At 40.6% G+C, this 24,113-nt stretch overlaps 1 protein-coding gene across 3 annotated transcripts in view; it reads left to right on the forward strand.

Annotated features, from left to right (window-relative positions):
* The window catches only part of ank1a (ankyrin 1, erythrocytic a), a 110,627-nt gene that overhangs the window by 20,581 nt on the left and 65,933 nt on the right, over positions 1-24,113 (forward strand). The gene's annotated exons all lie outside the window — the stretch shown is intronic.

Consider the following 24,113-nt stretch of genomic DNA (forward strand, 5'->3'; position numbering starts at 1 on the left):
ATGCATGACTGTGTGTTTTGAGTGTGTTTCCAGGTTTGGTGCAGTGGATTAGGGGTGCTGCAGCAGTGACTAAGCCCATCAGAGGCAACTACAGCGACCTATCTGCTAATCAGTCCTGCTTACCTGGCGTACCTGTACCCTCACTAGCTTCTGTGATCAAAGTGATGCATTTTAAATTAACATTAACATTAACACAATAAATAAACCATTCTTCAGGTCAAACTGTTAATCAATGTCATTAGCTGCTGCAACATGTAAATAGTATAAATGGGTGTGGATCTTTGTCTCTCATCTTGAACTTGCGTTCAGTTAATATCTATGTAAACAGTGGCTTCTGATTTCCCCTTTTCATGGGTTTCACTAGACTGATATTAGCTGGTCCTTCCAACAAGGGCTGCAACGATTATTGCTTGTTCACATGCTAGTGATTTAAAAATATTTTTTGTAAATATGCTACAAAACAATTCACTTTCTGGCTAACTTTTAGATGAGAAGATCAATACCACTCAAGCTGCCGGGCTATTTCTCAGCCCGAGCAATAACTTCCTGGAGTCACTGTCGGTTGCCTGGCAACCTTAGGGTGAGGACCAAACTTCAGGATTCACTGCTCTCGCACAACCAGCTGTAATACCACAACTGTTTTATACTTTGTTTCTGTACAGATTAAGCAAACAAGATATGTAATGTGTTATTCAGTGGACTTTAGAGGTGCTGCTTTGGTATCTTTGGAAGGAGCTAGGCTGGCTGTTACACTCTAATCCCAGTATTGAGAGAATGAAGTAGAAGATACATTTGCATATTCATAGATTCTGTATTTTTTAATTAGTGGGAACAATGTGGAAAAACCCTGCTCTTGTATTTAATTTCTGTTCCAAGACAAATTGGATATTTTACTCTTCATTCCTCTGCAGTTGGGGTTTTCTGGAGTATGTAGTTGCTGTATAACTGCATTTTACTGGACTTCCACATAGATCTACCACATCTTAGTTAAGAATTTTATTAGCCTTCATAAGGTGTGTGTGTGTGTGTGTGTCCGTGGCTTAGATGGACCTGTGGAACCCCTTAGACAGATGACTCAGGAGGTGTTGTCAATGCACTCACTCACGTTGATGGAGCCTGGAAATGAGCCTCAGTGAGTCCAGCTCCTTACCTCTACAGTAAGTGCTGCTGGGGCGGTTTGGCCGGGAGCTGTAGCCTACTCTGCTTTAATTAAAGCTGGGCAGCAAGGCACACGTGAGGCCAATTCACCAACCCCCACCTCTCTCCTCCAACCTCCTCCCCTTACCAGGGCGATAGCAGGTCTTTATTTATGAGTGATTCCAAAGCAGATACCCCACCTAACCTAATCAGATTTATTTGATTTGAGAGACGAGATGACTCCCCTCTTTAAAAGTTACTGTCCATTCTTTGTTAAAATAGAGGAAGAAAAATGAAATAAACAAGAGCAATATGACATCAAGCATCCAGAAGGCACTCCCTCTCTCCAGGGGTTTGGCTTCCCCAAAACTCCAAAGCCAATGGATATTTTTAAGTTGTTGTAGTGATGAAGATACTCCACCAGGTTTTCAGTTTCATCCTAACTGCAGTGACTCATTTCATTTTAAGACTGAAGCCATCAGCACCCGCTTATTTTGTGTTGTTATCTCTGTAATCATAGAAAGCCTGCAAGACACATTTATTGGTGTGCTTCCCAACTGATGATTGTAAATGAACCTGAACTGACACGTAGGACTGCAGTGCTTTCAGCAAAGCATTAATCTCCTAACAGGTTTGTGTAAACCTCCAAAACACATTAACACTAGCAGCATCTGTCTGTGTTCGCCTCCCACTGCACTGTTAAATCTGTTTATTCGTGAGACAGCACATGAAATGATGTGTCGTATTGTGAGGGGCTTCCTTAGATTTCCCTCCTAGTGCCTCCCTTCATCTTCCTCTCAATCTCTCTCCTTGGCCGATTGCGTTAATCTCTCCACCCAATTGTTATTCTAATAGCGCAGCTGTTACATAACTCCCTGAAAGCAGAATTGTGAGATCAGGGTTATTGAAATGGATCCTCATCATGCCCAAATAAAAGGGGCGAGAGAGAGAAAGAATGAGGCGAGCTTCTTAGAGGAATTTTATAGGTCATTGTTGGACAGCTTGTTGTGAAAAAAAAGCTTCTTGTGTCTGTTACCCAACCTGAGCTCTTTTCCTTTAAGCTCCTTCTGGCTGATGAGAAAGGAGAGAGGAAAGGACAAGAGGTGGTAGAGGGAGCTTAGTGCGGTTTGATGTCCAGGTACTTTGACTCCTGCCTTGATAGCCTCAGACTCTGCAAGCATCTTTTGGACTGATATGTGCTATAACTAGGAGCCTCTGCAATGTACAACCTACCACTTACTGTATTGATCTGCCTTTGTTATTCTCTGTAGAGAGAGATCTTACTTGTCCTGTGTGTTTGTCTCTACACAACAGGGCATATAATTTACTGTAAAACAATAGGTGTTTGTTGCAATTTGATGTATTTTTTTATCCTCATCCACCTTTTACTGACCTTATGATTTTGTCTCTGTCATTCTTTTTCATTCAAGCTTCAGCTCACTAAAAGAGCATTAATGAGTAAACTGATGTTTACAGAGACCTTTCCTGTTTTTATCCATGCCGCTATTATGGCTATGTTGGTCTGTTAGTCGGTCCACCCCTTTGGTGTATCCATTGACTGCATGTATGGACTCAAACCTGAAAAAAATCCTTTATTTTATTAAAATGGTTAAAGTTTTAAACTACAAATCAGAGTTGTTTGAATGACATAACTCTGCTCAGGGTATGCTTTATATAGGAGTTTAGACTGATTTGCTCTGGCGAGTTACGTGACCAAATTGCAGCCTTTGCGATTAGGAAATTACGTTTTAACATATCGCGATATTGTTGCAAATTCAATTAATTGTTCAGCCCTCGCGCCTCCATAAGGTGAAACAGTTGCTGCTAGCATAGCTATAGACTTATATCTTAGGTGGCAAAATACAGAGGCCTAACTTTTAGAGCATGTATTCTGCAAGTTTGCATGTATTTTTGTGTTCAAGGCAAGCACGCCAGTGTAGGACTGCATTTGTTTGTGTGTGGGAAGCACCTTATGTGTTAGTGTTCAGTGTGAAGATGAGCGCTTGGACTGGAATATAGCCCATGGGTAGAGCCATAGAATAGGAGAGTGAAAGCATAAAGGAGTGAAATATCAGGAGTGTGGGTGACCCCAGGGTGACTCTGTGCCCTTTTCCTTTGTATTGAATGACCGGTGTTTTATTTACCTGATTGATATGATTTCTTTGTTTCTGTCTACCGGGGGGAAGAGGAATAATCCAATTCAAAACCCAGCAGCACAGTAGGTCATTACAGCAGCGCAGCTTCCCGGCTGTAATTCTCAGTTTCACTTCTCGGAGTACGGACAATAGAGAGTCTGATTCATTTAATGCGATGGGAAGGAAAAGATTTAGTTCATGATTGGAGTCCGAATTTCCTGACTGAATTAAACCTGCATAGTTTAAAGTGGCATCTTGAAATACAGTTTATATGTAATAGCAGCTTAGAAGGGCTTGTGAGGATGGGATTCAAGTTGTTTTTATGACTAAAACAGTCCTTTTGGGAAACAGATGATGACATTACAAGACCCGGACTTTAGCCTTGGTTGGGGCCTTGGTTGGTGCCTTGGAGTACCACTTTAAGCTCCCTTATGACAAGTCTTACTTAGTGGAGTGGAGATTTCTTGAGTCATCTAATCCTCGTGTCAAGTGTCATAGTGTTGTAGCATCATGGACCTGTTATGAAAAGCTTAGCGATTTGTCAACCCCTTCATCTGAATCCCCCCCGAAGCAGAGGTGGTGTCACTTTGATTTGATCCTCTTCCTCATCCCATCCAGCAAGCACAAAGCGATGCTCTGCTCTCCAGCAGGATGGCCAATAACCTAACGGGTCCTAATTAATTTATTCATTCATGCTTATGTTGCAGGTGCTACATATGCAGTAGCACTAGTAAACATTATTTAATTACATTGGCTGAAATATTGCGGTTCTTTTAGTGACTGTTTTCACACTGCAAAATGCAGTGTAGAGTCTAGGATTGGGTACCGAATTCTGTACTTTTTTGGGGTATTGACTAGGGGTGCAAGATGTATCAACTCAATGTACATTAAGTTGACTGTGTGGCTTAGTTGTGTTTGATGTAGATCTTGCCTGAAACGTTATAATGATCATGATTTCATTGGCCAGTGGCTGTGCCACTTGCAGATTTTAGTGCACGTCAGCGCACGGTTCCACTACGTGACAAGCCTTATGGAGCGTATTTCAACAGAGCGACAGTGTAAGTGAAGAAATAGACGACAAAACGGAAAGAATCAGAAGCGTAAGAAAAGTTGTGTCCTGTTCTCTTTATTTGTTTTATACTGTCCCACCTGTAAAACATGTCCTGTTCTGTAGACATGGTCCTTATTTATTTATTAATGTTGTACCAGTCCAATATGACAATATATGAAATAAGCCTTGTGTTGTAAGAAAACTGTTTTTAATTAGTTATAAATCTAATTTTATGCATTTTCTCGTAACTTTTGTAATTTTACATGTTTAAAATGTCAAACCTAATATCGATATCGCAATTTCACATTTGTCAGTATTGTCCAGCCCTAGGACGAAATTACATTGGTACTACCGAGAATCAATTCACGTTAAATCAAACGGTGTCAAATTTCAGTACCTGGTAGCATGTCTCATCTGCCCTCTGTCTCTGCATGGGGACAGAGAGTGAGGCTCAGCTCCGACACACACGCATAGGTGCGGATAGAGCGAAATTACGTTAATTCAGCAGTAAGTTAAAGTCACAGTGAGCCAGGGCGATGTCGGTAAAGTCGTTGCTAGTCTGGTTACAGTTATCAAAACTCCACGCGAACAGCATTCGCTGCACTGTTACAGGAAGTAGAAAGTGGTCCCAAGACAATTGTGATTGGTATAAAGTGGTGACTGACTGACAGGCTGGAGATTGCAGCCCCAACATTGTTCTCTATGCCCTGGGAACTAACTGACAGGCTGTAAGGCAAGGCAACAAGGCAATCCAAAGTGCTTCACATAAAACATTTAAAGAGCAATTAAAAAGAGAGAAAATGAAAGAATAGGCTATAATAGAATAAGATACAAATACAATAATAAAAAGCAGTGTAACATATTAATAATTATTTAATTTAATGATTCTAGGGATGGGTTTGGGAGGCGAGAAGGAGGTGTTTTATTTTGTGCGGTGTCTAAAACGTTTTAAATAAATAACTAAATGTTCTAAGTCAATAGGATAAATAGGTTTGGTATAATATTTACAACTGGAAATATTTTTTGTTATTACAGAGAAAAAGTACGGAAAAAAGATAACAGAACCGAATTTCAGGTAAAAATACCCAAAAGTACCCAACCCAAGAGGCACAGTCAATCTTTTCTGTAAATTCGTTTTTACTAACCATATTCAGTTCTCAAACTGTGGAAATGTGATAATGATTTGTTGATGTTAAAAAGCTACAATTGGAATAGCCCCTCTTTTGAAATGATCCTGTTGCATCACTAACACAGATGGGTCCTGATCGCAGGCTCTATTTTGGGTCCACCTTGATAAAAGTTATTAAGCTTTGAGTCTAACAATTTTCTTATGACATTTTTTACTGCTTCCAAATCATTGGGCCTCATTTACAAATATATGTGTATAAATATTCTTAATTTTGCCCACAATAGAATTGTGGCTGCAGATTTACCGCTGGATTCATGACATGTGCGCACTGGCCAATTTAGTTCTTTCCACCGTGCGTATGTGAGTGAATTAGAAACATTCTAAAGGGACAGGCGTGTGCTCGCTGTTTGCAATCAGCATCCTCTTATTATCCCCGTAATACGGTTGCCTAGAGGTGTATCATGAAGAAAACGGTTCTAAAGAGAAATGGGTAAACCTTTATTTGAAGGGGTGTGCATAAGACTAACATGGCACCATGACATGATACATATCATACACATAAAGGAATCTTTATGAATATTTGTGACTGTCATGAAGTGTCATTTGGTAAATTATGACACTTTTAATGCAGAGTTAGCGCTGTTTGAGATGTTTGTGTAAAGACAACTTCAAATTAACCTAAACATAGATATGTCACAGGCAGGGCTAAATATTAAACTTAAAGAAAGCATCTTGGTTTGTGTTAACATTACACTTTTTGTGATCACATTTTTTCTTTCTTTTATCTTTTAACTCAGAAACCACAAACATCCACAAACAGTCACACACAATACACTGGGGCATAGGAACGCCTCCCAGGGCAAAAAAAAACCAGAGAGGGAAAACGGGAAGGTGGGAGACAAAACAACACATGCTGAAACAGACAAACACAAACAGACACACACACAGACAGACACAAGACAAGGGACCAAACACCTGCGCAAGTTGGAGGTCCGGGCCGCAGCACCAGGCTGCAGCCCAGACCTCACAGAGTCATCGACGTTCCGCCAAGTGTCCGGAGTCTTTTCTTGTTAACATTACATTAAACTGTAATTAATTGGTTTTTCTTTTTTACGTTGGCTGTCATGAGACCATTATAACTGTGTCATTAATAATTCCCTTGACCTTAAGTAAAGACCTCATATACTCCATTGTAAGCTAGACTGGGACACAACGTTTTATAGTTAAATATTTTAACTATGACAATAATTGATAAGGATGAAAGGAGGTCAATTTCATAGATATATAATACATTTGGCCAATTACTTGTGCGTTGGCCAAATGTTACCATCAGCCGGGCTTTTATCATTTGTGTGTATGCATGATTTGAGGCAGTTCTGAATTTGTTTTGTAGAGTACAAATAAATTAAGGTCAGGAAATATTGAACGTTAGTATGCACGGTTTCAGCACAGATTTGTGAATGAGGCCCAATGTACCTTCAGTGATATAGCAAACATGAAGCATAGCTGTGAAAGTCTTGCCAGATCCCAGTGTTCACCATCCCAGTTCACCCAAAATTAGATTTTGAGATGGGGAGATTTTTTATTCTTGACCTTGAAAACTGCAAAAAACATTTGATCATAGCAGATGGAGTTTCCAAGCTGTCATGGAAATGTGGATTTTCAAATGTCCATATTCTCAGTTTCAGTTGATTCCGAGGTCAATGTCCCAAATGGGAAAATTGTTATGACAATTGAGAAACTCCGATCTGCTGAGGAAGATCATGTGATATGATGGGAAGCTTAGAAAAAACTATTGAGTGGACCATGTGTTGAGGTATTTAGATATTTGTCCCTTAGGAATATTTTTGGGTAGTAGGAAAAACTGGTCAGACCGCAAAAAAACATTACAATACCAATACTACATGTGTGTCTATTGTTTTGGTGTGGAGGCATAAATTGCAGAGATTTATATCTCAAAACCCAGGCAAATAAAACAATCAATCTACATTGCTGTAATCTTAGCACTAGAGGTACGTGAGAACATGTACAAGTTACTTACAATTATTATAACTGATCCTTAAGGTATGCATGATATTAATAAGGTTTTCAGAAGGATGGTTGCTATTGAATTCCGACCCTACTCATATTATTTCAAAGATCCATAGGGGTCAGGCAGGAGTGGGTCTATGTGGGTAGCTGTTGTCATCTGGGATATAAGCCCTCTCTGGATGTGATGTATGTCAGTCATTCCAATGATGATTGAATGATATAAGTTAATACTCAGTCTCTTTAGACACATCTGCCATTAAAGCAAGTGACCATAGGCATTCAAAAACTTAGTTGTCCCATGTTTAACTATCTCCAATGTCACTGTGTACTCAACATATTTTTTTGTGTGTGTCTTCGTGCTTGTTCGCGTGTCAGTGTTAAAACTTGCACGTTCATTAAACAGAGGCACGTGGGCTGTCTTGTGGCGCAAGATTTACTAGCTAGCTGGGAGGATAGTGGTGTCACCCAGCGTCTAATTGGCTCACCCCAGAGATTTTTTTTCAAGCAGATGCAGAGCCATGTGCCCATCCCTTTCCTTTTTCCCTCGCTCCCTCCCTCCCTCCAACAGTACATTCCTCCCATAATCAATTTTCCTGCTTCAATATAGACTACAACTCCCTCCCTTCTTATCTCTCTCTCTCTCTCTCTCTCTCTCTTTCTCTGCCGCAGTTACTTGCAACACATTGCAACACTGCAAGACCATGCTTTCAATTCTTAACACCTCCCTCTCTTCTTTCTTAGCCTCTGAGTTTGCACTAAGCACTATGGATCTCATATTTAGAGAGAGAAACAAGAGAGATTAAGTGAGTAACAGAGAGAGGCAGGATGGTGTGAGATGGAGCATCAGTAATTTTTACTGTTACGGCATCCTGATGTTTTGGGTAGGCATGAAAAGACAAGAAAATGGGAGTGCTATCTAGATAGACTTGGAATAATCAACTTCCACCATACATTTATAAAACGTTTGATGTAGTAAATAGACGTGTTCAGATACTGTTTTAGCTGCATTTTCCCCCATCATTAAATCAGTTTCGATCGAAAGGAGGGGGGTTGGCCCCTTGGGACGGTATCTGCTCAGGATGAAGGAGAATCTCCGTGTATGCAGCAGCATTACAAGGTCAACCGCACCTCGTACATGATCACATGCAAGCACACATGTACATAGACTTGGCACACGCACATCCACTGTCTGCCAGCCCTTAGTCAGCACAGTGTTGGCTGCTCTGTGAGAAAGTTGGATGTCGCCACCTAGTGTTTACACCGAGGACTTTTTATATCACTAAATGAACACTGACATCATGTCATTTTTATCTCATTTTCTAGTTTGTCTCCTCCTGTCATATACTCCTACACAAACCCTCTCTCTCCCACTACTACACAAATCTCACTCACAAACACCGTTCTTTAAATGTACAGCCCTAGCATGTGCTCTTACACACATCCATATTTAATTTCCTGTATACTGACATGCACTGAAAATCCATCTTCCCCATATGGATCATGTAATCACAGTTGAGCTCTGCATCCTCATTGTTTGTCTTTTCCAACCCAGTATGTTCAGGGGTCTGTTTCAGGAAGGAGGTTTAACAAACTGAGTCTAACCCTGAACTCTGAGTTGATTTACCTTGAGATGGGAAACTGAGTTTTTGGTTCCAGAACAATTGATTTGAGTTGGTTCAATCTACTCAGAGTAGGTTGACTCGGAGTTAAGCGCCACCACAATAAAAAGGCAGTATGAATGGAGCCATGTTACTACGATTCACCAAAGTAACAACCACAAACAAACTGGACAGCAATACTCATGCGCACATACAGCGAGTTTGAACATGTATTTAGTTAAAAAGGAACACTGCTGTAAAATAGTGAGAATTGGGAGAAAATTGCTGCTTGATTCAATGCATAAGCTCTAATAAAGTGTATTAATTTCATATTTAATCACAGGTACAATAAAATTACTGGTGAAAAATGGAATGGTAGTAGGCTACACCTATCATTTCGTTTAGGTGCAATCCTGCTGGCGAAAAAGCAAACTACTTCTAATCCCATTGTGAGGTTGCAGCACCATCATTAACAATTATTATTAACAATCATTTATTTAGTGTCTCTTACTGGTTTGCGTCCAGAGAACATTACAAAAATGTATAAAACACGATTCAGAGTTTCAACGTTTATTAGATATACCACCTTTTACAGATAAAGAAAAGCGATTTCACAAGAAAAGCATTTGTGTAACATCTATCTATACATCTAAAGTCAGGGCCTCAATATCATGACCCAGTGTGTGTTTAACTCCCTCCTAAGTATTACAGCTTCTTCATCAACGGGATCGTCTACACAAGAAATTGGCAAATTAGAGAATAAAATGTTTTATAATCTGCCTAATATGGTTTATAAACCGACATGTTTATTTATTCATGCAGATGACAACACTGTGCTAACATCTGCCTGAGACAGTCTGAATGAATGAAGAAATGACGTGCTGAATCAGGGGGAGGAGACTGAGAGAAACTCAAGGTTTCTTGAAGAAAACCTGCTCCCGACTTGTTTAGGTTACCATAGTTACTGACTCTGAAGTTACCTCTTTTTCTAAAACTGGCTGGAGTTCCCCCTCTCTCTGAGGTTTGATTAACCTCCCTTTCCGAAACAGAAAACCCAGATTTACCCTCATCTCACGGTTAACTAGCCCAGAGTTTTCACTAAACCTGCTTTCTGAAACGGACCCCATGGAGAGACTGACAGATTCAGAAAGATAATCTAGCATGTCTTTTCTCAGGTATATTGATGTCTGGACCTAGATCCTGACTACTCTGCATTTTGCTGACTTCACCATGTCCTCATCTCACTTTCTGCTCTAGCATTTTTATACGGAAGCATTTCCTCCACCCCTTTCTCTTGTTCCTGTGGTCACTCTTCTTTTCACCCATTTCCACCACTGCCTCCATGCAGAGTCTAAGTGACGGAAAATAAATAGCGGGAGCTTGAGGCGGCGCAGGACAGTTGGTCTGCTGGTAATGGAGAAAATGTTTGTCAGAGCATAGAGCACTGACTTTGGCCTCAACACACCCTTAGGCACATCCCTTTAATTGCCTATACACTGCTGAAACGCTTCTGCATCTGACGCCAGAGTGCGTGTTCATGTGTGTGGTCATTGTGGCCTCCTCCTTCTATGACCATACAGTATTTGGCTGGGTTGTTTTGTGTTTCTTAAATAACTACTGAATCAATATTTTTCCTGTGTTCCTTTACTCTTCCTTTTTTTTTTTAAGTATGTGACACATTTACAGTAGATAACTATTACTTGTTTCTGCCCTTCTATATGTCAAATTGTTTTGGATCTGAAGCTGGTTTGCAGTCATATAGGAGTTGGATAAATCGGTCTGAATCTCTTGAACATTTCTTTGTAAATTTTGGATTTAAGGTCTTAAATAAACCACCTGGTGTTTCAGCAGTAAGCTTTTCACTGTGTATGCTGTGTATAAACACAAATCAGTGTGTCTTAACAAAGAACTGCAGCCATTTCACACGAGCAGTCCTGAATGATTCATTTATTTGTCGATCAACAATTGTTTTTTTTATAGTGGATTGTTTTTCAAAGCAGAAATGGCAAAATTCAGTTGTTTTTTGTTGCAGCCTGAGACTTGTTAAGACTGCAGACTGCCAGTGGAATAACTCGCACAATTTAAAATGACAATAGCGTCCATATCCCCTTCTGTTTTCTCCATCTTTTGTTTGTCCTTGGTCAGTTTGAGTGAAGGTCATCAAATTATATTCAGTGTTTACTTTCCCTGCTGTTTAATCTTAAAACTTTAGTTTGTTACCTTTTGATATTAATAAACACCCGTTACATGTAAGCCATTGCTAAATGAATTGCTAAGAAGCTAATTAAGACAATCAGCTCCACAAAACTCTCTGTTTCTCAGTATGGCTATATACGTTCAGAAGATTGTTGTCCGGTGAATTTGCCGTCCAGGAACTGGAGTCCATCAAGAGTCCATCATGTTTTTTTAATCCTACATGTCCTCCTTGGCTACTAGCAACTGCGTGGAGGAGGGGTGGGGGTGCACGATTACAGAAGGCTTTTAACACGTTTTGTTTTGTTATTACTTAGAATTCCTCCTGGGGGTGACAGAAACTTTGCACTATAGCTTTACTATGTACTATCTGTTTCTGGACATCTAAAATGTATTTTGATTTCACTTAACTGTATATTTTTTTTTTTTTAAGTATTTTTACCATGTTTTCAGTATAAGTCCAGTGTTATTTAATTTATTAGGTTTATTTTTATGTCTCGCGTCTTTTTTTACATGCGCATAGTATCCTTGAACGTTATCCTCTTTTATTATGTAATGTGCTCAGAATATCTCCCTGTTGAGCAGAGGAGTATAGTTTAGTGTGAAATTCTGGCTCGTATTTGCGGCAAGCCAATCAGATGAGCCAAAATCACTTCTATTTGGCCTTAACTTGTGTGTCATTTTGAGTTGTCTGCAGACAAATCAGCGAGGTTGCACTCTATGATCTTTCACTTTTATGCACATTATTTAGTGCGCGAAACCACAGAAGCGGGGGCGAGGGGACAGGATGAGGAGGAGGGAGGGGCAAGCTTGTCTCGTTTTGTTTGGAAATACTTTGAACGTCAACAAGAAGTGGCGTCACCCAACGTCGCCTAGAGCCCCTTTTAATGATGAAAAAGGTATGAAAGATGTGTTTAGCACATGCCATTTGTTCTCACTCAGATTTATGTGACATCACTGCCCTCTTCACCTAAATATGCAAATTGAACTGATGATGATGCAAAAATGAAATAAGGTGTGAAAAAGTCAGTGTATTCTGTGTGGCTGTGAGTAAGTCTGCATATGTGTACTTTCACCCAATGTATGGCTCAACACAGTCATCAAGACATCGGTTTCCCCCACTAGGAAGGTTAATAAAATATATATATAAAAAAAAGCTGCATAAGCAGATATTACAGCAGGGATGAGTGTGAACAATAGTTGGAAAGAGAAGGATATGAAGATGAATGTGGTGACAGAAATGTCTTCTGAGACCAGAACAGACATGTGCTCTGAAATTTGCCTTAGAAACTGTGGTGTGGAATATCCTGTTTAATGAATTTTAGATGATGGACTGATAAGAGAGAACACCAGAAGGATGAGCTGTTCTTGGCTCCCTCTTCTGGCTGGAGCAGGGTCAAATCTCATTTACATTCAACTGACTGGTCAGCATCTGAGCAGGTTGACTGCACAGCATCACGCAACTGACAGTTGGTTCAAAGATCATCCACAAGACACGGCCTTGTCCTGAAGAGAGTCGGAGGGTGGGGGTAGGGGGGGGGGGCAAGCAGTAACAGCGCCAGAGGTTTTTGCTGAGTTTCAGTGAGAGTGTGCTGAAGTTTTTCATATCTATAGTGACTTAATATATCAAAATAAGCCACTAAACCTGTTTCAAACACGTTTTTAGAGCTATACATAAACCAATGTCCTTTGCGCTTTATAACTTTTTCGGTGATCCATTTATTCAGTTCTGGAAAACACAGAGTCTTGCATATACCCCTATTGGATGAATCCTCACCCACTGTGGCCTCGCTGTGCGATCCCCTGGTTTAATGTCATTTTCAGCAGTGTAACGTTTGGCATTCTCATCAGCAATCACAGCCGCGGTCAGCTCATCTTTCTCCGGACGCTTTTCTTCGTCCTAGTAATCGGCAGGTTTACCATACTGTATCTCTGTCTCATTTACAGTTTTTTTGATAAATTCTCCACACGTTGACATTTAGGTACTAAAAAATGACCCATTACTAACGTTACAGTCATTTCGCTAATCCTAAAGGCTCCAAGTATTGCACTCTTCTGTGTAAATACGTTACTGCTGAAGTAAGATCAAAAGTTTAATGTATGCTGCAACCACTGGCTGAATAGTATCACACAATAATGAAGATAGACCACAGCAATTTCTTTTCAACACACACAGATTCTGTCTTTATCCAACACATAGAGTCACACATTGCCCCAGATACCAGTCGAGCGTGCAGAACACATACAAGCTGTGTTCACACCCGCCTCTCCCTCTGATCCAGTGCAGCAATTCAACACTTTTCCGCAATACTGTGACGCAAACTAATCAATTATTCATTAAGGATTTCTGCACTGCTTCAGTCATGGGCTTGATAGACAGATATGGAATTCAAGGGGGAAGAGGTTAAAGATACATACAATTTTCAAAAAAACAATGAAACTATTTAGTTAAATACTCTATAAAATCTATGAATACAGTTGATTGTACTAGTATTCTCATGTACTTGTTATTTCTCACCTTAGTATAGATAGATAATGGTGCTACAAATGATCCAGACTATCTGATTTAGTTGTATGTTGAAAACCTGTCTCGCTGCCAATAAAGCATCACTAACTCTGCGCCTGCCTCATAAACCCAACACAAGGCTCAATCTTCTCTACACAGATAACTTTGGTGGGCCCTATAAATAACCGCATTAGCACAGTATATTATGTGAAACTCAACAATAAGGGGTTTCATTAAGTACATTTACATTTGTTCATTATGCAGACACTTTTGTCCAAAGCAGTATACAAATGAGGCACAATCTAAGCCACAATTGATGGCTTAGATTGATGATCTCAAAGTCTTTGAGAATAAGCACCTAAACACTCAAACACAATTTCCCAAAGGCTTGAGGGGTGTGAAGTGGCATACAGTACAAGTACCAAGCAAATGACAATTCTGTTTTTTGAGAAAGAGTCAAAAATGAAACCGGTGACCAAATGGGTAGGTAGGTTCTTCAAGAGATTCTTTCAAACAGTTTGAGATTTCCTGCGTTGCCTTGGTGGTAGGACTAGTTGTTATTCATTTGCAAATCTTAGTGACCTAGAAGGTTCATGAACATGAACGAAGAAATTCTGGTAGCTGGGTGCTGTGCTAGTGGCTAATTTGTAGGCAAGCGATAATGACTTGAACTTAATGCACCAGAAGGAAGCCAGTGGAGAGCTTGTCTTTGGCTGATCGAAGACCAGGCATGCTGCGTTTTGGACCACTTGCAGAGGTTCTACGGAGTATACTGCAGGGCTGCCAACTCTCACGCATTGGCCGTGAGACACACGCATTTGACTGGTTTCACACGCGCACACGCCACACCCCCGATGTCTCACGCTCAAGTGTCAACTCGGTCGGTCAAATTTCTGAAAGATGAGTTTATCTATAGATCTACCTGTCGAGCCACTTATAATCGACTAGTTGTGCTTACAGAGACTGTGAGGGGTTCAAGAGCGCTCCCTGTCTGTGGAGGAGCCATCCCAGGTGCATTTCCCCGGCATCAGGTATGTGCTCTGAGTAGTGTAGCAGCTTCAGTTCGTGTTAGTGGACCCGCTCTGCTGGGGACAGTGACGCGTTGCATCCGTGCGTAGTCCTCCGATAAAGAGCAGCGTACAGCCTCCTCTAAACTCTGTCAGAGACCAGACCCAAATGGGCCTCTGTGTCTGTGCGACGGTCTGAATGAGATCCACAATATCAGCGAAGCAATGACATGCACAGCAGAGTTTAATACTCTCTAAATCTCAGACAACAGAGATGGGAGGAGTTATATTTTGAATGTGCACAAAGTTGTAAACATGAACAGAAATCTGATGAAACACATCTGAGCTATGGCTCAGACACCACGCTATATATAGGCCTACGATACTGCAACGTTGGGCCACTATTGTGCTTCTCTAACCTCGGTGCATTTCTAAATGTAACTGTAAATAATTCATCAATGTCTCATAAAATGAACAAATTGTCTTTTTTTTCCCCAAAAAAGTAAATAGAGTAAGTGGGGCACAGTTGATGAGGGCCAAACATTACTGAACCTTGGCACAAAGGTTAAAGGATTAGAATTTATGTAAATAAGTGGTTCTTATTTTTTAGAATTTCAGTGTTGTTAGTTGATCCCTCAACATGAATTTAACTTTGGGTCCCTGGTCCCTACACCAGGGAACCCTGGACCTGTTCACCACAGACCCAAATCTTCTCAGCTGTTGCTGACATATGCTACTGTCTCTTCATGTGGTTCATTATGTTTGGCACATTGTCTGGGTCACTTCTTATATCATAAGAAGTTAATAATGTAAATAATGTAAATGCTAAATGCCCTAATACCCATAAACCTGCAAAGGCTCTTATCCCTATAGTTTGGCACATGTCATGTAAGACTTGATTCCTCCATGTTTTTTGCACAAAATTCTCCAGAGAGTGCCATTTAATGGTTTATTTAAAAAAAAAAAAATTATTGGGGGGGCATACCCCCAGACCCCCCAAGGGAGAGCCCACATCACCCCCACACATAGCAAGTCCCAGTTTAAACCCTGAAGGATAATGATGCTGAAAGAGCCAAAGAAATTGCTTTGTACGCGGCAAAAATTGGGTTGGCCCCACCAAATCTCACTCCAAGGTTTTGGGAAAAGTTGGCAGCCCTGATACTGGCAGCCCTGTTAGAAGGGCGGTGCAGTAGTCAAGTGCAAGAGGTGACCGGTGCCTTTTTCAAGGAGTTGAGCTGCATACTTGGTCACAAAGGATCTGATCTTTCTGATGTTATATAGTGCGAAGCAACACCATCAAGTGATAAGTGGGGCTGAGCTGGATACTAATGTTGTAGTAGGAATGGCTGGGATCAGCAGGAGCTCAATCTAAGAGAGATAGAGTTGAAGGTGGCGTTCCATCACCCAATTTAAGATATCATTTATATAGTCTGAGATCCGTGCTGAGACAGTCGGGTCGTCTGATGGGAAGGAAAAATGGGTATCATCAGCAGATCAGTGGTAAGAAAAACCATGTGAGCAGATTGGGGCCGCACAATTAATTACATTTTAATCACGATCACGATTTTGGCTTCCCACGATTGTTTTTTTTAAATGCGTCATTTCATAGAACGCTCCTTTTATTTTTTATTTTTTTTGCAAGGCCAACCTACCGCTCCGTAAACCACTGTCTGATCATGAGCCAGTCAGTTGTTCCCTGCACTGCACAGCTTAGTTTCTAAATGTAGTCCGTCACATAGGACAGAGTAACGTGTGGAAAATTCAACAGATAGCAGTTGGTTATACGTCGGTCTCAAGGTTTTTTTTTGCAGACAACAGCAGTGACCAGTGCTAGCCGGTGCTAGTAAGTGTCTGTTAGCTCACAGGGCTATAGGGCGCGAGTAATATTTTTCCTCTAGATCGCACCTGTGCTAATGTCCTTGCATCCACTGCCTCTACACAAACAAAGCAATGTTGTTTATATCCATATGGTTAAATTTTGCGTTACATGACCAATTTCTTCTGTAAAGCCGTGCCTTTTTTGGATCTCTTTACTCCCCTTTTCTCTGCGCAGCCCCGCTGCCATTAAGTCACACACAACTCCCCATCAACATGGTGAGACACAGTGACCGCCGGTCCACACTTCTACATTTGTCCACAGTTTTAATTGTTATTAACACAGTTATATATTGTTAAGCATGAGAGGCAAACTTGTATTTGTACCAGTGTTTCTGCTGGTAACTCTGCTATCGCGGACGCCACGGCGGAAAAAAGTTAAGAAGTTATTGAATGTAACTAACTTCGGGTTGTAGAGTAACAGCATGTGAGACGAAGCCTGCTGGACTTGGGCCAGAGATGTGACCCATGGCCAAAATATCATAGTTCATAAAAATGCAGCGCAGTGACGATACAGACATTTCATACACACGACGTGTATAACTCTGCTGACCCGCCATTTGACCCGTGCTGGACACATTCATAATGAGTCAGCTGTCTCTCTGTGAGTAACATATACGTCCATCGCACTACCTCTCTCTCCCTAACTCTTTTAATCAGTTATTGTTGAAAACAAGTGAAGGAGCTTTCTCAGAGATACATTAAAAAAAATAAAATAAAAAATACATTGTAGTCTATTTATTTCAGATAGCTTATTTTCATTTGAATGTGTTGCAGCTGTGTGTACAGTATACACAACATACAACATAAGACAGAAAAAAGTAGTATAATATAGATGTGAAAGCAGTTATATATATGTGACAATAAAATATGTTTTGGTTAAAATCAACAAGTAATCGATCTATATTGATCAATACAATCGTAATTATCATTTTGGCCATAATCGTGCAGCCCTAGAGCAGATAATCAGACCTAGGGAGGTGGGGCTTATTGTCAAGTAGATTTTTTTGAGAGATGAAGTCTGAGATTTGGGTGAAAAGTTCACACTCTAGAACCTTGCTTAGGAAAGGTAGCAGTGAGTGCGGCCTGCAGTTTTTAACTTGAGATGGAGTTAGGGTTAGCTTAAGCTCACTGGGAGGGAGAATTGCAGTCAATTGCGCACACTCATAGTAAACGTTACAGTGAACGTACCATGGTTTCCAAGCTGGCAGCTGCTTGTTTAAGGACACAAATTAAATAGCCATCAAGCAGATATTTGAAGACAAAGGGATTTGGAAGTTATTTGCTCTCTTAATAAGTGCAGAAACGCTTTTGTCAAGAGAGGAAAATTAACAGTAGAGGAAGATTGTCTTAGGGACTGGATTGGTATCCAACAAGGACCTCTGCAGAGCTCATCAATATGGACTAGATGCTGATTGATGGTGCGGGGAGTGCTGTGCAGTTAAAGGGACTATCAGAGTTTTGGACATATTTTATAAATTGGTACTCTCATCAGCAGTATCAAAGGATAGAGGTGTTTTAAGCAGGAGCGAGACGACACAAATAAATGTTTGTGAATGTGTGGCCCTGAGTGGATGAGCATTTGCCTTCTGCAGTCTGATTTTAGTGGAGGGCTTAAAAGTGTATTTGTGTGTGTACTCTCAGAGTGAAGACGCAGATTGGGGGAGGCAGGCCTGGCACTGTGTGGTCCACAGCACTGCAGGGTCATGAATGATTTAATGGCAGGAGAGGTGAGCTCCGTTCTCCTAGCTCTCAAGATGCACACATGACTGAACAGAGTGTTCAGCGTATCAATATTCTAAATAAACTGGATTTCTCAGGGTGATACTTATGATAATGTGTGTTTATATGATAGATATATAAAGATATGTAAAAGTGGGTTTATATGTAGCTCCACAAACGGCATTGCTGCCGCGTTTTGCTACTGTTTACTGTATCTAAATAGAGGGCGTTCACTCCTACAATCCTGTGTCGATGTTAACCTTGCACATTTTTAGTGTAGACTTATGTAAGTTTCAAATACAGAAGAGGCGGTGGAGGATCTGCAGGCTCACCTTTAAGTATATGTCACAGAAATATTCTTTTTATATCTATATTGTTTTAACAGTACAAAACCGCACATTGTATCGTTCTAGTACTGTATGATGTTTTTTTGTGTTGTAATACTGCTCCAGCATATCACATTGCAGCCAGGCTATTGTTGGACTGCAGTGAGCATGGTCATATACATTCAGATAGACCGCTTTATTCATGTGAAAGGTCACATGTCGTGTGAGATCAATTTAGCATCTCTTATTTCTTTTTTAATCTCTGTCTAAACAGTTGTTTTTCAGTGATACAGCTTTGATAGGTGACAGCAACAATAAGACGTGCTACAAAATGCATATCCAAATGGAGCCATATTGCGAGAGAATCATCCTCTCCCAAAAGAATTACCATTTAACTTTGAGGGATTGAAAAATGTAGACACAGAGGAATAGCTTTAGCTACAGAGGCAATACTCATAGGATTAACATATGCAGAGAGAGATTTTTTTTTTGTACATGCCCTCTATAGACAAGAGGGCTATTGAAAGACAAAGGACACCTTTGTCAGAGCTGAAGAGTACCAGTGTGAGAACACATGTCCGGCATCAATGGCAGAAGGACGCGTTTAAAAGAGATTAATACCATTGAGCATGACAGAGAGGGCATTTGAATATGAGAAAGAAATAAACAAAGACAGAGGGCCGGGGGAAAGGTATGTGTGTTGGTAGCAGATTGGGTGGGCGTAGGTCGGTGGGTGTCTAGCTTGGCACTTCTTTGGCTGTTCATCCCTCTTTCATTCTCCATTTAATTAAAATGAAAGCCAATGTGCTGTCTAAGGTTGGAACTATTTTGAGGCATTGCTTCTGGTTATAGACTTTATTTTTTACATGCTGATAAGGCCATTTTTGTGGCCGTTGTATACATTCAGCATTCTTGAAGCAGCGTGTGTCCCCTCATCCTTTCAGGTAAGAATGGTGCAGTAAACACTTTTACACAATAGGATGTCCTTCATTGCACTACACTATTGCAAAACTGAACATTCCCATAATTTCACACGCCATTTTTATTTGTATTGAATCTTAAAGTGTTGAGATGCAGCTGCTTGAGTTATGTTACTTTATTCTGTTTATTCATTAAATGGGACACTTGCTTTGATTATTATACAGAAGTGATGTTGGTTTTGGTTCTCTCAGATGTCTCTGTGCTGTTTTCAGAACATGCCCTGCCCTCCTTCAAATTACTAAACAAATTGTTAATTCTTACTTTGATCCAAAATGTTCATACTCAGTAGCCCACCTCTTACTGATGATTATATATTCTCAATTTTCCAAAGTCCTTTCCCACACATTGTGCTTCCCAGTACAAACATGTTCCTTCAGTGGGGCAACAGTGGATCACCTTTTCACTTTCTGCTTTTTTTGCCCTCTTGACCCCTCTCATTGTGGACAGCTTTAGTTACAATGTTCACTCTCATCAGATCCAAACTTTCCACTCTGCTCTTTCTTTTGTACTACTTTTCTTTATTTTTATCCAGCTTTCCAGTTCTGAAGATGCTCACATTTCTTTACCTCTCCTGCTTTTTTCCCTCTTTATAGTCCTTGAACGGACCCCTAGCTTCCCCATGTGTGCTTCTTTATATGTTCTCAGCTTTGATAACCCCCTTGAGCTACTCTCCACCATCAAATCCCAACTCAAGTGCTCTCTTCCTGTTTGGGAGGGCTTTGCTTAGGGTCAGGGACTTCTCTGCGGTTGGTATGTGTCTCATTTAGAGGCTTTGTGAGAACAGAAGTGTGTTTTTCTCAGGCCACAGGTGTGCAACAATGGGTTGTTCCTCTTGTATGTGCCGCCTCTTGCTCGAATAATAGACAAGGAAAGTTAATTTAAGACCTTTTCGCACAGGACTAGTATTACTTGGGGACCTCCTAATTTGTAATAATTATGGACATCTGTGATCTTAATCCTTTGTGAATCTGCCATGTGAAGTTTGTCTGGTTTTACCCCATTTCACAATCTTTAATGTACCACAAAGGGCAGGAACTGCGACCTTGTACAGAGCCCCCACACCCAACAATAAAAGATCTAGTGGGTTTGTTGAATCTTTACTTTAAAACACAGTTTGACAGAACTTTTCATCCACCCAGACCTTCTACACTGTTGCTCTGACAGCATAAAGTTGGTGCACTTCATTTATTCAGAAAGTAAACTTTTTCAAAATAGCACCGTCAGCCAATTAGGTTTCTGTCAGATCATTTTTCAACATTCGTTTTTTTAAACCTACTTTCACAGCCCATTCATATCTAGAGTCAGCACCATGCATTATATCTCGATATTACAAAGTGACCCCACACACACGCGCGCACGCACACACACACACACACACACACACTCACAAACCATTAGTCTTGGTCTATATGTGTGCGTATTCTAACTAGTCCTACATAGGTTATAGAACTCTTGATAGTGGAGGACAGTTTTAGCAATCCTCCCAGTTACTTTGATAATTTTTGTTTAGTTTTTTTGCCTTAATGCTTTGTCAGGTTTAGAGCTGAAACAATTAATCGATTAGTTGATTAGCAGAAAATAAATTGAAAACCATTTTATTACTCATTTGTTTAAGTAATTTTGCAAAAAAAATTATCTAACATCCAGTTCCAGTGTGTTAATTGGACAAAACAAGCAAAACATCTCCTTGGATTCAAGGAAACTGTGAATTGCATTTCCAATAGGGCTGCACAATTAATCAAATTTGAATCACAATCACGATTTTGGCTCCCCACGGTCAAATTTGCGGAATCAAGCAATATTTAAAATGCGCCATTCCGTTCATAGAACGCTCCAAGTTTTTTTGCAAAGCCAATCTACCCCTCCGTAAACCACTGTTTGGTCAATGTGCCAGTCAGACAATATGGATGTGAAAGCAGTTATTAATAGCCTATGTGACTATAAAATTTGTTTTGGTTAAAATCCGCAAATTATGATAATTAATCATGATCTCAATATTGATCAAAATAATCGTGATTATCATTTTTGCCATAATCATGCAGCCCTAATTTCCACTATTTTCCAACAGTTTTGTGACCTAAATATGAAACTGAAATACTGAAATACAAAATTATCAATAATGGAAATAATTGTTAGTTACAACCATGTTTGTGTTGCTGTAAAAATCTTTCTCATAGATCATACTGTAGTGATTCAGTAATCAGTGCAATAGGAGCCCCTTACCTTGTGCAGAAATGGAAGCTAGCTATGTTTAATATTTACTGCAGAGATTTTGAATGCAATGTGTAAAAATGAGCACTGTGGAGATTCTCCTCCGTCTCACCTTTTAACTCATTCATCTCTTTTGTTCTTCTCTGCATTCTTTCCTATTTCATTTATTCTTTTTGCCTTGTTTCATCTGTTAGTAATGGCTGATGTCCTTACATCTTCTCTATCAGTGGGCCTATTCTTCCAAGATGTTTACCCCTGGGATGTACCCTCCTATCTTCCTTATCTCTCTCCACACTGTGGTGGATGTCGTTCATCACTGTTCCCCCTCAACCAGGCAAAGAGAGAGAGGACGAAGTGGAGGAGGAAGGGACCTAGGAATGCAAGATGGAAATATCAGTTTTGAGAACGAGGAGAAGAATTGAAAAGAGGGTATGATGTTGATGGGGAGGCGAGGAAAGCTCCATTAAAAGCAGCTTGACTGTCCACCAACTGAATGAGCCCCAAACTGCTGATAAGGACAATGAAAGGAATTATGACGACAGTGGGGGTGCCAAAAGGGTGCTATTTTTAGATGCATTCATCTTGCCTGCTGTGTATGGCTGTGTACTGTATGAGCGAATGAACATTTCTGTGCGTGCGTGTGTGCCATATGCCATTAGTGCTGACTACAGAATCAGGAAAAAGCTGCAGTGAGAAACACAACTTGCCCTCTTCATGAACACACTGAAAATGGCTTTTGGACAGCTGTGTGTTAATGGTTAAGGTGTCTATGTGTGTTAATACTGCAGATAGAAAATGACTTTGTGTGTGTGTGTGTGTGTGCGTGTGTGTGAGTGTGAGATATGCAAGATAAATCTTCTCTCTCTCTCTTTCTCTGACCATCCGGGGCCGGTGAGGGGTGCCGTATTAGTCAGGTGTGGCTGCTGGTGGACAACTCCTCTCCCTCGGGGGTTTGCGGGAACCTGGCAGGCCCTCCTCCTCCGCTGCGGTGGTGTACAAAGTGGGCCTCCCTTTCCTCCTTGCTTATGTATCCCAGACCCAGGGATCCTTCACACCAGGCATGTAGGTGTTACATCAAAGCTCTTCGAATGTAATTCCCTCTCATTACATTTTCAGGGCGTAAGAGCCAACTTTTTTTTTTAGGGGCTTTCTCGTTTTAAAGTTAGGATTTGGCAGACTTAATGCTTCGTCTCCCCTCTCACAGCTCGCTGGCTGGCTCCTGTTTTTGTCCCGTTCCCTCCTGAGATTATTACCCTTCGGATTCAATTTCCCCACTGTGAATATAATTAAGTGTACTTGCAATCACATTTTCTCTTAAGAGCTATGCAGCTATGAGATTTTATTGCCCGTCCACATTATGGCACCACAGTGTGAACAGTCTTGGGAGAGATTCCAGAGGCTTTGGATGAGGGTTTACTTCAATAACATTTAAAGTGAATATAATGCTTGGAATATAAAATTCCTTAAATCGTGACAAAGTCTTAATATGATATACTGTATGTGTGCTGTTGTGTGTGTTCACACGTGCAGGTGTGCTTGTGAATGTGTTGTGCATACAGGTGTAAGTGGGAGAAACAGTGACTTACCACAGCAAAGTGGCTTAAGGTAGCAGTGACAGAGGGGGGCATCTGTCTTTCTGTCCCAGAAGGGAGGTGAAGAAGGTGAGAGCACAGCTTTGATATATGACCACTGTCACAAAACAGGCTCAACGCATGTAACAAAAAGGGGAGACCAGACAGGTTAAACAGACAGGTGACTTGTTTTATGTAAAGTACACTAGAGAACTGTTAACAAAAGAATCAAAACATGTGTGGAATTAATGTAGTAGTAGTGTAGGTGGTGTGGGGGTGAGTGAAAGGTGTGAATGAATGACAACTGCATCAGAAGAGATTAAACAAACCCAAACCAGGAGGAGTAGAGCCTAGCAGAAGAAGTCAGAGAGAACAATCAGACATGACTTGTATATGTTGTATTGGTGTCCACCAATCAACCAACAACCCCCCCCCCCCCCCCCAAACCGCCAGCACAGCCAGTAAAACCAGTGAAGCCAACAGCAGGCAGAAAAAGGAGGGTTCGTAACACTACCAACTGCTGAGCATACACATATACAGTACATGCACACACATTAATGCAGCCAAGGGCATCTTTATTGTTCTAGCGTGTCTTATTTTGCATATTTAAACTGAATTAACACATTTTATTGGCCACTTG

Source organism: Etheostoma cragini, chromosome 5, assembly GCF_013103735.1.
Source record: "Etheostoma cragini isolate CJK2018 chromosome 5, CSU_Ecrag_1.0, whole genome shotgun sequence".
NCBI lineage: Eukaryota > Metazoa > Chordata > Actinopteri > Perciformes > Percidae > Etheostoma > Etheostoma cragini.